The 13465-nt window shown below is 37.3% G+C and overlaps 2 protein-coding genes across 8 annotated transcripts in view; one reads left to right on the forward strand and one right to left on the reverse strand.

Moving 5' to 3' along the window:
- The window catches only part of CMSS1 (cms1 ribosomal small subunit homolog), a 224489-nt gene that overhangs the window by 35499 nt on the left and 175525 nt on the right, over positions 1-13465 (forward strand). The gene's annotated exons all lie outside the window — the stretch shown is intronic.
- The window catches only part of FILIP1L (filamin A interacting protein 1 like), a 188028-nt gene that overhangs the window by 32084 nt on the left and 142479 nt on the right, over positions 1-13465 (reverse strand). The window contains exons 1-2 of one of the 3 annotated variants that reach the window (XM_027681073.1): positions 13174-13185; positions 1713-1830 (exon numbers count right to left, since the gene is read on the reverse strand). The exons of the other annotated variants lie outside the window; for them this stretch is intronic. The gene's annotated coding sequence lies outside the window, so the exon portion shown is untranslated. Of the gene's footprint in view, positions 1-1712; positions 1831-13173; positions 13186-13465 lie in introns of those variants that run through there. 3 annotated transcript variants of the gene reach the window in all.

The following is a 13465-nucleotide window of genomic DNA, read 5'->3' on the forward strand; positions in this document are numbered from 1 at the left end:
AAATACGTTGCAAGTCTGCAGATAGGACAGAATAGCGAGCAGAAAACTTTTTAAGGAGCTTAGGATACTGGTCTCGAGTGTTGATTTTCTGCTATAAAATTGTATTTGTTCTGGTTGCTAGGATTCTTTTCATTCTGCATATACTATACAATGTCCTTTCCCTTATTCACAGCAAGGCAGACTCGAGGCATCAACAGAGGTGTAAACTTAGCTTGTTACAAGAAAGATCATGCTGGAAACATGGATGTGACTTTTATCTAAATGACAAGGTTAATAATACACAAATACCTGAATTATCTTTGAAATGAAATGTCTGTCTATATATTTATATTTTTAGAAACATGTAGAAAATAACTGCTTAATATTTTCTTATTGTTTAAAGCCAAAAAAAGTGACGAAAATATTCACACATGTTATTTTGAGTTAGCCTCTAAATCTGTGTATGCATGATACTACAACAATGCATATGATTGTATCAGCTTTGATTTTTCTTAAACATATACTTCAACAGGGATTTTGCAGGATTTAAAACATCAAATTAAGGGGAAAAGAGCCCTTTCTGCTGTCCTAACATTTCATGCTGATTTAATTTAATATTAAGGAAAATGAAAACATACAATAAAAACATGTTTCAAGAAGAGTTTGAGTTTGAAGGTCTTAAGGAGTCTAACTTTCCTAATATTTTAAATTACACATAAGACTTTGGAGAGCGGTGTTTAGTAGTTTGAATCTGCAAGTAGGACAGTACAATTGACTTAATTGCAGTTGTTCCTGTAAAGAAGGATTTGACAGGGTTTGGCCCTTACTCAAGGGAGAGGACAGTGTAATTTTGTGTGCTATGCAGGTGTGAGTTATAAACATACTAAGGTCTAATCTTTCAAGGTGCTTAGTGCCTTGTCAGGACTGTTTTTCATTCTCTGTTTTCTGGAGTTAATAAGTGCAATACTGTTGAGCATCTTGCAGAATAAGCCTTGAAGAGACCAGTGGATTTTCTGATTTTTTTTAAAGCCTCGTCATGTGTTTGACCAGGATTTAAAGTTTTTTTCATCAAAATCTGACAGTTCTGTTCTCTTGTGTTTTGACAGTTGCACACAAAACACAGAAGAGGGAAGCAGTGTGTAGGAGTTGAAAAGTTTGTTAGTAATTAAACTAGTTACAACTGTGTTTTTTCAGACATAGCAAAATCTTATTGCAAAGTAATGTTTGTGGCAATTTATACATCACTCTGTAAACTACGGTAGAAGTTGTTCAAAAGTATAGTAAATGCTTAGAGACATATGTGCATACATGTCTACTAATATATAGCATATGCATGTAAATACAGCATAAAGAGAGGCAGTAGCTCTACCTAATATATTACAATACTGTTGGACTCTTTCCACAGCTTTAAATGCAGTCATGATTTTATCCGACCATTTGGAAAGTGTGTGTAATTCATAACTCCCTCCTTCTTTAACATTAAATTAATTCCTTGCCTGTTGGCTCTGTAGGAATTGTTTAAAATACAGTTTTTAATGTTTGCAGTAGTCACCCTATATCTGAGCAACCAGACATCTTCTAGACCTTCTGGTGCTGTTCTGGGGTATTTCATTGTTTCTCAGTCCTCACCCCTTTTTTTTAGGAAGCAACTTTTTTAGAAAGTATCTCAATAGGAAAAAGCAAGAAGCGCCAGTGCTTGCCAGAAGCAGCTTGCTTCCCACCCTCTCCCTTACCTTGTGCTCCTGGACTATAGAACTCCTGGGTCAGCTATTGCTCCATGGTGCGGGGCGCTGAGCTGTAGCATCAGGGATGTGAGCATTCCAGCAGTCCCACTAAACAATGAGAGATAGGCTCTTTGCATGCCCCAAGCCTATGGAGCATTACGTCATTGCCTTGCCATATAAGGCACTCAGTGTTGTGCAGACTCGTCGTGTCTGACTCGTGTACTTCAGTGATAGCCAGGGCTTGGAAAGCTTGTTAATGTGTTCTGGCTCCAGCTGACGCTCAGGACTGTGTGAAAAATTTCATTTGTCTACCAGTTCATGGCCAAGAAGAATGTGCGGAAGGTTTGGGTTAGGGCAGTTCCTTTCTATTACTGATAATAAAGTCGTTAGCAGTTGTTAGCTGATTAGGTACAGTGTTTTCCACTCAGACTCACAGCCTAAAATTTGACAAAGGAAAAATTCAATTCCATGTCATCTTCTTTAATTAGTTGTTCTAAGGGAGTTTTTCTGTTTTTCTTTCCTTTTTTTTTTTTTTAATATGACAAAAAATGTGACTTTAGCTGAACTTCTCTGAGGGGGATATGAACTTCGAGCCTTCCTTTTTCTTTTCCTTCTGTAAAGAGTCGGGGTCCTTGGAGGATAGTATTTTATTTCCTGATGATGTAACTACAAAACAATTCTCTAAGTGATGATGGGAAGGCCAGATGAAATCTGATTTTTTTTTTTCTCTTCAATGTTTTTTCTACAAAACCCTTTCCTTTTTCGTGTGTTTGTGTTTCAGCTAACACAATTAAGCAGTCCAAGCAACTATTTTTAGTAAGGAGGTCTTAAAGAAATGAGTCATTTGTTTTAATATTTAGGAAAGAGGCAGGAAGCCAAAAAGTAAGATTTAGATTGAAGAGCTTAAAATGTATCTCTTGTATTCCCTGTCCTTTAGTGTACACCCTGAATAAACATTGAGAACACAAGGAAGAAATACTTGAAATGGGCACAAAATTTGTTGTTGAAATTCCACTAAGGGTAGATGGGAGTCAATGGAATAAACTCCCTTTATGTTGATGGGTAAATTAGATCATGGAAAGGCATTCTACACTATTAAAGTGCAGAATGTTAAAATAGGTGCATCCACAATTCATTTATTTGCGCCACTTGAAATTTAGTCTTCAGATAAACTTCGGTATAGCTTAAGCTGTCCTACTGCCTTCTTTTTGTGAGTTATGTCCTACTTGAACATAATGCTAACATAAGGCAATTTACTTATTTGGGGGTGTTGTCTGTGGGTATGAAGACAAATGGTGATTAAAACGTTTGCATTTCGTTAACAAGACAGACATCTTTTAGCTGCTTTGCACATATTTACCCTGAGTGTAGCCTGAAAATTATTCTTTAGCTGGAAAATTCCAGGCAACCCTTCTCACTGCTCCTGAGTAAAGACTTCCTCAGCACTGTGCTGCTTATGTGTATGGGTGATCCCGCTTTGTAAATTTCTGTGGAAGCTGGGATTTGGGTGCTTGATCAAAAACTTCCAAGCCTATTTAACAGTGCAATACTGTATATTAACCCTTCCAAAATTGTTTTGGAGATAGAGAAATGTCTTATTTGAAGGTAGCAGTGGACAGACCAGGATAATATTTTATTTGCTATTCCAGGAAGATTTAATAATCAAATCCAAACAAAACCAGAATAACCTTTAGCCCAAATTGGCCTATTCAGTCACTTGGCTAATGTTTTTGGAAACTAACATTTTGTCTAATTTTTCTCAAAACTATCTGTGTATCATTTGAATTACAAAAAAGGTCATCCAGGTGACCTTGGTATGGGGAATATCTCCAGCTATGAACTCACCCTTCCTGTTGGGGCTCTGTTTAGAGACAGGACAACTGCAGGTGCAAGGTCCTGTCTCAGGACAGGCTGAGGAGATACTGCTGTATTCAGTTCTAATTTGCAGGGGGTGTCAGGTAAGTTACTCTGTGGAAGGGAGCTAGGAGTTAGATGTGGATGCATTCTTTTTTTACATATATGTTTGTGTATGCAAGCGTACGAATGCTTAGAGTGAAAACTACTGTTTCTGTATTTTACTTGGTTTTTTTTCTTTCCTTCCCTTTGCAATTGTTTTGTTTTTCTGCATCTTCCCCTTCACCTGCACACACCCTATTTCTGTAGTCTGTATGAAAATTACCTGCGTTTTTGTCCTCCCACATGAAACAGTTGTTTCAGGCCATAAGCAACTTTGAAGAAGAGGACTTCTCAAAAGCTGGTGGTCAAAAATCCATCCTTGCAGTCCAGTTCTGTTCTGGACTTGCAAGGAACGCAGCTCAGATAGTGCTGGTGATAAGTTTATTGGCAGTCTGGGAGCAGGGAGTAGGGAGTGCAAGTCCTCCTGTTTATAAGTCTGTGTTTACATCTGGGGATGGCCCAAGTATGAACTTCTAGCTTCTTAATTAATTCTCCTCTGCAATACAAAAGTGCACATCTGTGACCTTCTGCAAACCAGCTTTATCAAAGAGCATCAGCTGAGTGTGTAATGACCTGACTTCCTTCTCTTATACTGTCACGGCTTAAAGGACAGAGTACAGTATTATTTCAAGTCCTGTTAAGAATATATGATTAAAAATTCCAAATTTTGGATTACTATAACACAAAAAGCTTATTTATATTCGAGGTAATAAATAGAGTTGCAGAGAAGCCTTCGTTTACTGCTTTTTCACAATGTCTTCCAGTATCTGTAGGTGGAATCCTGGCACTGGTGAACTGTACCAAAGAGAAAAAAAAGTCTTTGAGCAGGTAGCTATTCCTACCTCGTTCTCCATTGCTCCCTGAAAATGAATTCTGTTTCCTTAGTTACCAGACATAATTTTGCACATAATTGGTGCATTTGCATGTATTGTGACAGCAAAAGAAACTGAATTTGTAGAAATCAGAGACCAAATTAAAATCTTGTTAGATCATTTGGTTCATCCCCTGACAATGCAGGGCTGCTCTCTGCAGCCTGCTTGCAATGACTTCTGTCTAGTTTCTCTGCTTATCATTTTGTGTTGTTATTTGTGCCCGCGTTCTCTTAGGGTTTTACTTGAAAAAAATAGAAGCTGGAAAGATGGAAGACTGTACGAGGCAGGGAAAAGAGGGGATAAATAAGCTAAAAGACTTCGAGGCAATTGTTTAGACTTCATCTTAAACTATCTGAATTCCTCCCATTACTTCCATCGTTAAACTACTTCTCTTTCCTTTTTCTTCCCATGGCAATTCACAGCAGCAGTTCCAGTGTCCTTAAACCCATAACCTATCTATTACAGCATTTGACCCCTTCCTTTGGCCATTTTGTATCTAAGATAAATAAAGGAAATTAGAACTTGGGCCTCAGTTCAACAAAGCACTTAAAACATAGCCCTGTGTATTTTTGTTGAAAAAGGAAAGGACTTCAGCAGAACTCTGATTTTAATGATATATTGAAATGCTTGGCTAAATCAGGCTCTTGGTCCCATTTACCTCATGTAGATATTGTTGAAGCTTGGGTTTTTGAAATTCTCCCTGGGCTCTAAATCTTTAGGCTACTTTTGTATTCCCAAAATAGAAATCTACAGAAGTACCCATGCTGTCAAAGATTTTATTAGAATTTTACATTGCTTAAAACTTTGCTTTTTTAGAAGTGGTGTGCTTAAGTTTTGCATGTGATACCTGATGAACTGAAACATGCAGGATTGACAAGTTGAATTTTAATGCCTTGCATAAATGGGATCTGATATTTAATGTTTTAATAACTCATTTGACTTCAAGGATTTTTCTCCACTATGTGCTCAGCCTTGTCTCTGAAATCTGTGGGGGTTTTGACATAACTCAGTGGAAGAAAGCTCACTCTAATTATTTCTTGGATTAATAGCATCCTTCAAAAATTTTCTTTCCAATTTATTATTTCTCCTAGCATTATGTTTGATCTCTTAGATTTCATTAGTAAAGTGTTTTAGTGTTTTATATCCTGATGTATAGATTAATGTCTGAATATTACAATAAGGAAATATGGAGGCTATTATGGCTTAGAGACAGTCTGAAATGCATTGACAACTCATAAATGCGTGTGGAAGGCAAGGGGCAGAAGCAGGGGAAAGTTCTAAAGATAACATTCTTGAGATTCATGTGTCTTTTACTATGGACCACAGACGGAAAGAGATTCGTATCTTCATTACGGTGTGTTTTTAATTTTTTTTGGCAGCAGGAAGAAATATTTTCCCAGACTCTCCTATTGTTTGCAGATTCCATTATTCCATTTTGTTGGCAGATACAAATAGAATTCCTAGCCAAATATTAGGGATAATTAGATCCCTTTATGTTGGTCACTGTGTTGGGAAATTGATGACTGCATCTCCTAACTGACTTCTAAGGAGAACTTGCAAGTGCTTTGTATCTTCTTGTGAGATGGTTTCCTTTTGCATAAGGGACCATGATAAGTTTTTATGAAAAGAACATATTTTGCATGGCAGAGCTTACCAAAGATTAAAAGAATTTAATTTTTATGCCTTCCCTGAATCTCTATAAACCATATATAGCCAATTAATCTTTTCTCCATAATGAAATGAGATACTGTTCTTTAGTTTACGAAAACTCTGTATAATAATGTATTTTAAGAAGGAGTTTAGGACTGAATGTTTCTTTTGTTTGTGATGAGTTCTGCAGTGAGATTTTTTTATAACCCCCACCTCTCCCACCCACAATTGTGCCTGTCTAGTTGGACTATTTCTGAAGGCATGACAGTCATGTCAGTATTAATGCAATAGCACAAATGAGTTGTAATCATGTGAAGACTGTTGCGGTAAGGTACCTTGGAAGATTCTAAGTTCCATGTCTGTGGATGTGCTTGGAAGTAGAACATATTTTAAATGTCTGTCTTTATTTATTAGACCTCAGAAAAAATGTGTGACACTATGTAATTATTTGCCTACTTTTCTTCATCTATCTCCTTTGAAATTCATTCAAAGCAAGATTCTTTCTGTAGAACTTCAGGGCAACCGTGTGACTGAAAAATTTTGAGCTTCAAGTCTGATTCCACATGAAACCCTGTCTCAGATCTTTTTTATGTGTTAACCTAAGCTGTGAATTCAGTCATTTTATTCAGTGATCAAACCCCTTTCTGAGCAGTTCAGTTCTTGTTTGAATTAAACCTCGCATTTGAGTCAAGTTGACTCAGCTTTTTGCATTGACATGAATTGAACATGGTGCCAGTGGAGGATGCTTCTTTCAAAGCTTTGATGATATGAGGTGAAAAAGTAGATTGAGTTATTGCAGGTTCATTCAGTTCCTCTGAATCATTCACCGTCTCTTCCCTTATGCTTTTCCCTTCGTGCCTGTTTCTTCCCTTGTTGCTGAGCGATGCTGTGCCACCAATGGCTTGGAGTGCAAAGCCCAGCACACAGGTAAAAGGGATTTGGCATTCAGTGCGTTTCTTGCAGGTTGCAAGTTTTACAGGAGCCTCATGAGGCCATTGCCTGCTTTGAGAGCACAGGCTTGTCAGGCACGCACTGAGGTGACTGTGGTCTTGAATACAGCATAGGAACTTGTGTCCTTCATTTCATTGTTATAATTCTGTTGAGCAGGCTTCTCTTGCCTCCTACAGATTAACCCAGTGAAAATGTAGCTGTTAAAAAGCTTGTCTGAAAGGGAGTAAGGTTGTAAGAGAATGATTGTGGATTCTAAGGAAGGCAAACTTTGCAAAGGGAGAAAACATTTTTTGTTGGGCTGCCTGCAATAGGAGAGTAAAACACAAGCATGTTCTTGGGCCCAGAGGCCCTTATTTGGGTCTCTAGATGCTGCATTTAGGTTACAAAACCTATGTAATAACAGACATACTTTCTGCTTTGATAAATCCCCCCCTGCCTTAGGATTCCTGCTAAGGAATGCATTTAAAAAGGCTTTTCTTATTCTCTGTAACTTCAGGAGCTATACACTAGTCCCTGTTGAAAGCACAGTCCCTCAAGTTATTGGTGATTTCGATACCTGGTCAAGGAATATATATTGAAATAATGCAGGGGCAAATGTATCCTGTACAGGCTGTTTTAGATTGTGGATTCCTAGGGATGTAATGTAACTTGTAAAACTTTGATCCCTTTGGGATTCAGAATTGCTGAGCTATCTGATAGATTCATAGTTTAGAAATGTGACTTAGTAGTGCGGTTCAATTCTCTGGTCTGGAAAAGTATTCACAGAATTTCTTGATCTCCTAGTGTGTAGTCACATGTAGTTCTTTGTGTTAGTCTTGCCCACAGCAGGTACTGTTCAGGGAGTCTCTTGGGCTTGGGGAAATGTATTTAACAGACTCAGACACTCCACAACCCCAGAGCCTGCAACAAAAATTTCACAAAACTCCTGAGTGAGGAAGGGGAACAAATACAAAAGGGTATTAATTTGGCTTTTTTATGGCAGCTTGTATGAGACATGTCAGCCTTAAGAACCATTACCTTCAACTCAGCCATGCTGTAGATGTGACATATCTGGGAACGCTTTTATTGATCTCATGTCTCTGCGTGTTATGTCAACAGGATGGACTATTACTAAGAAGGTCTTTTAAGAGATGAACTCAATGCTTGAATAACCTACAGCTTGCTTCATGCTTGAAAATTGAACTCAAGAGCAAAGAAAGTGGTTTAAAGAAATTATCTTCCAGCACCTGAAGGAAAGACAAAATTTCCTTTTTAGTCCCTGAAATCCTATGCTCTTTAAACAATCTTCCCTGTAGCCTTTCCCACTACTTTTTTTAATGGGTTTTTTTAGTTGTTGAGTACTTTGGTTTTAATCTGTTTTGTTCAATTACCTATTTTTAGTCATAAGGATGAAGTTTTTATTCCTTTTAACGTCATCTCCCGTTGATAACTTAGTTGAAAGCATTCTGACAGAGCATAAATTCTGGCTTCCATTTGCCCTGGTCAATGAACTCAGGAGCTCATAATATGATGACTAATATTAATTAGATGAAAGACAGCTACAGTCCATATAAATTGTGTTTATAAAGTGTGTGATCATGATGAACTGTGTAGAGTTGATTAAATACAGTGATGTATTGGGTTCTTTCTTGTAGTGATACGATTTCATATAAATGAGATCTGAAGTGGCATCTTTTGCTACAAAAATCTTATCGTACTTTTGATAATTGCTAATAATTTATCTGATAAGCAAACTGTATTGTTAAGAAGAAAGTTAAGCTGATTTCTTAATGGATATAACGAAATACCATAGACCTTAGTACTCTTAGGTGACTCTACAGAACAAAGATTTAAGCATTGTAAATTTGTTGACCTGTGGGTTGTTCACCCCCCCTTCTCCTTCCCAATAAATACATAACTGCATGTATAGGTAAATATTTGTGCAAAACTCTAGCCAGTAGCAAGGACTTGCAGCCTTTTTGTGGAAAATGACACCACTTTTTATTTACTGTAACTTTTAAAACGAAACGTAATGAAATGTCTCCATGCCATGTATAATAAATAGAGGCCTAGAACTAGAAAGTTGCAAAAGAACAAGTATTTTCTGAATTGCTAATGTGTGTTGTATGGGTTAAATGAAATCCAGTTGTGCATGACCTCTTAGTTTGATTCAAGTTGGCTTTTCCTGCTCTAAGATGTCTGTGTTTTGGGGGCACATGAAGTTTGTTAGTTCTTTGCATTTCTGTTTTATTCTGTTTTTCTGGGTTTATTTGTTTTTATTTCAAATTTCCATAGTAGATGGGCAGAGGCTATTCTCACGTAAAACGAATCAGTCCTTGACTTTGCTGCTGAATAAAAAGAAGCAAGCATACATGAATCCAACACTACCAAAACAGGAGTTATTTTGCTAGACACCTAAGATAAGTCCAGAGTGACATAAGGTTATACAGGGCTTGACAAGAATAAACACTTTGAGAGCTATAAAATGCCTTTGACCTCAGGGCTTAGGAGTGTAAGTAGAGCCTTAACTTTTAGGTATCTGTGTGTATCTAAATCAAAGCAAGTCATGCCCAAGAGATGTTGCGAAGTGTATTTTGCTCAGTGGTCAGTGTAGTGGATGGTTTCAATTCTTGGAGCAGTTCTGGTGGGCAGAGGTATCCCTGCAGCAGAAACACTCATACCTCAGAGGCTTGTGGAAACCCTTATTGGTGACTTTGCTTGTGGAGGGCAGGATCTGAGTGGGAGTGAGTTCTGAAGTGCCTCCAGACCTTTCAGGAATTACTCTGAAAAGTTTGCATATGCAATTGTACACAAAGGAGTTGTGGATACTTCTGAACTTTTAGGGATGATGGTTCTAATGGATTTTGATTTCTTCCACCTAGTTACTTTTTAGAAGAAGTGACTGAGGGGCTGTTTGTGATACCTGAGCTTTAAATGCTGCACTGGTATGTGTTCCACATGTGTTGATGTCACAGAGTTCGGGTCATTTAACCAAGCTTTGTCTCATTACTTTTGCTTCAGTATTGTGGAAAATGCTTCCTTGGAAGCATCTTCTCTGTTTTAGGTGCTTCTCAAAAGCAGGAAAGTTGCCCATTTTTGGTAGTGAATTCCTGCAGGCTTCAGGGAACAGTATTAATGTAAGTAATACAAAAAGAAGGTGAGAGATCAGGTTTGTGGATTCTTTTGCAAGTATAATGATTTGTTTCTTTTCATACCTGCAGTATAGCAGAGAGACCAAATCACCTTGTGGAGTTGTTTGTTTGGGTTTTTTTTCTTTAACTTCTTCACCAGAAAAGGAGGCTTACCTTTGTCAGGTTAGATAGGTTCCAATTTGTCTTTGTCATGTTGAAAGAAGAAAATTTGTTAGTGAATTATTGGAAGTGGAGGAAGGACCATGTGAAGATGCCAATGTCCAGTGGAGTGAGTGGGAAGGACTGGTTAGAGATATTTTTAGCTTTCTACTGGAATGTAAGGAGGCTTATTGATTCCACTGTTGTTCCCCTTAGGGAGGTCAGTGGGAAAGGGAAGAGGTCCAGAATCAGGAAGTAATCCACATAGAGTAACAAATGCATGCTTTTCACTTTGACATTAATCTGAGTTTAGAAAGGAAACTGGCTGTCTTGCTTTTCTACATGGACATATCTTAGAAATCTCTTATTTCAGATAGGGCCGACTTATTACTGTCAATGTCATGGCACTGAAGTGTAGTGCAAGTGGTCACCTCTTTCACAATGAAGAAAAATGTTCATTTTGTTTTCTAGTAGAGCTCTAGGTTTGTTTGGTTTTTTTTTGTCTGTCTTCATTCTTCTGACCGTGACATTGTTCTGTCTCTCTCTTCTTAGTAATTTCTTAATTGAGAGTGATTTTACTGAGCTGATAATAGAATCTTATTGTTTTGTTTGCGATTTTTCTGGTATTTTATTTTTGGTATACTTTTTTCCTCTTTTAAAAAACACTTCTTCACTGATCTGAAATATGAAAACTGCTGTATGTAAAACCCCATCAGGTGACAGTCCTTTTAAAAGTGTATGTTTTATGACTTCATAGGCTGCTACTGTTTCTACTTCGATGAACAATGAACGTAAAGGGAATGTGTTTGTGTGCAATAGTTGAATGTAAATCCTAAGTTAAACACTTTCATAACTCTTAAGCTGTGGGTGTATTGATACAAGTTGGATTTCCATGTATAACTTTTCTCTTTGGAATTGGACAGATCTTGTGTTCTTTCTGCTGATGCCTTTTGATCATATATGTTACTTTAAGTTACTTAAAGAAATATTTTTTGCTTTTGTGTTCATAGATACAAGTTGGGAGAGGGTTTTGTTCCATTTTTTGCGAACCTGTTAAATTCAAGTGAAGTTGGGTTGTTCTAAATGGTTTTTTGTTTTACTAGTTTGGAAGGAAATTGTGATTCTGTTCTTGGTGTCAGAAAGTTTGTAAAAGCTACGGAGCAAGCAAACCATAAACGGAGACACAGCTCTCGAGCAGTTGAGTGGTTCAGACTGAAAAGTGTTCAGGCTTCTGAATTCTCTAGTTCACAGTGGGCATGCTCAGATATTTTGTTGCTTCCAAAGTAGTATTACATCATCTTAATTGCAAAGTCACTATGCTATAGCTGTCTTTACATCCAAAAGGGCTCTCAAGTGGGATATAAAATATCTGCATTACATAATCAGAACAAAGCCTTTATTGGTTGATTGTACCCTTAGGGTGGGATGCTGAATGGTGGTTGCATATGGAAGATGTAATCTTGCAGAATTAACCATTTCCTAACCATCCTGTCAACAACTGTGAAGTGAAATAATAGCCTGGGGATAGGATTCTCTTGGGAACAATGTAACTAAAGAAAATAAGATTTTAAATTGGTTAAAGGAGTTCATCTTCTTTCTGTAAATGCACTTAAATGTATTGAAGCAAACAGAAAGAATGAGAAGAGTTTTATGAATATGTTTATAGACTGATTTGCTGAACTTTCATGTGGCATAATTACTGTTGTTAATGAATTCAAAGGAGGTAGACCAATTTCCACTCAGACTGTGGTTTTAATTTATTGGAAAATGATCTCCTTAAAAATACTGGAAAGAAATTTTTTTTGTTATGGAATATTAAATTTGTCTTTCTGAGCTAATTTAAGCACTTTTTAGAGTTATTGATTTGTTAAGGGCCATATGTGCAAAATTATTGTTATATGTCTGGTGATTTTAATTGGTTCAGTTCAGAACTGATCTGGTTTTTAGTAAGACCTTTTTTTGTGAAAGGTATAATATGGGGTTTATAGTTCTCAAACTACATGAAAGTGACACCAAAGTTTGGTCTTTTATTGATTGTCGTGGTATTTTGTGTGATCTCAGTCTAGTTTTAATAAACCTGGATTTCATAAACCTCATATTAAGTAAAATAAATTAAATAAATAGGTAAGTCCCTACTCTGTGGGAAATGAGACCAAATTAAAAAAAAAAAACCAAACAGACAAACCCCCCACATTAAAAATTCTGAGCTTTATGTTATGATGATCTAGATGTGATTTCCTATGTTGTCTTAATGCGGTTTTTATACATGGCTTCAGGGAAAAATATCACCAAATTTTCAAATTAAAACTTCTAGTCAGCCCTTAGATAGGTGTACTTTTAAGTCTGGAAGGTGTTTTTCAGTGAAAATACTGACTGAACCCAGGCCATGGGTTTTGTTCCTCTCTTCCCTCTTGCACTGCTCCCAGACTAAATTCGGCACCAGTAAGAGTAATCCATCAATATCGACTTCGTTTTGGAGATATATTTGTTGAGGTGTGGGAACGTGTTGGCAACTTTTTTTGTTATTGTGCCTGTCCCAACATATCCTTAGGAGTCATAAGTTTGATTTGGTAATTTCATAGAATCCCCCCAGTTCTTCTCCAGACCAGTTCCAGATGGTCAGTGCTCCCATAAAAATCTTGAAACAAGATACTGATTTTGGAAGTGTTGGCCTCAAAATGCTGAATCTTTCAAGAACCGCTGGGACAAAAGTGTGTGTAATACTGAAGACCCTCAAGTCAAAAGCAAGGCATGTACTGAAAAGGCAAAAACAAGAGCACACGTAGTGTTATAGATGTTCTTTGAGCTCCACTGCTCTGGAACTGTGAAGTATGTGCAGGAGTTGCAGGGAGAGAGACTGCAAACCACTGGTAAACTGAGCAGTGAGTTTACGAGAAAAGAATGTTGGATCACCAGTGTTGATGCTCGGGTAAGCGATTCACAAAAGAATCTTCCATCTGGAAACTGAAAGGAGAGAAAGTTTATTTAAGGTGGCCTTTAAAAAAAATTTAAAAATTGCTTCTCTGGTACGTGGCTGCAGCTATATATTTTGCTGCATGAGTCA

The sequence above is a fragment of the Neopelma chrysocephalum genome, unplaced genomic scaffold, assembly GCF_003984885.1.
Source record: "Neopelma chrysocephalum unplaced genomic scaffold, ASM398488v2 Primary Assembly neopelma1_60, whole genome shotgun sequence".
Lineage (NCBI taxonomy): Eukaryota > Metazoa > Chordata > Aves > Passeriformes > Pipridae > Neopelma > Neopelma chrysocephalum.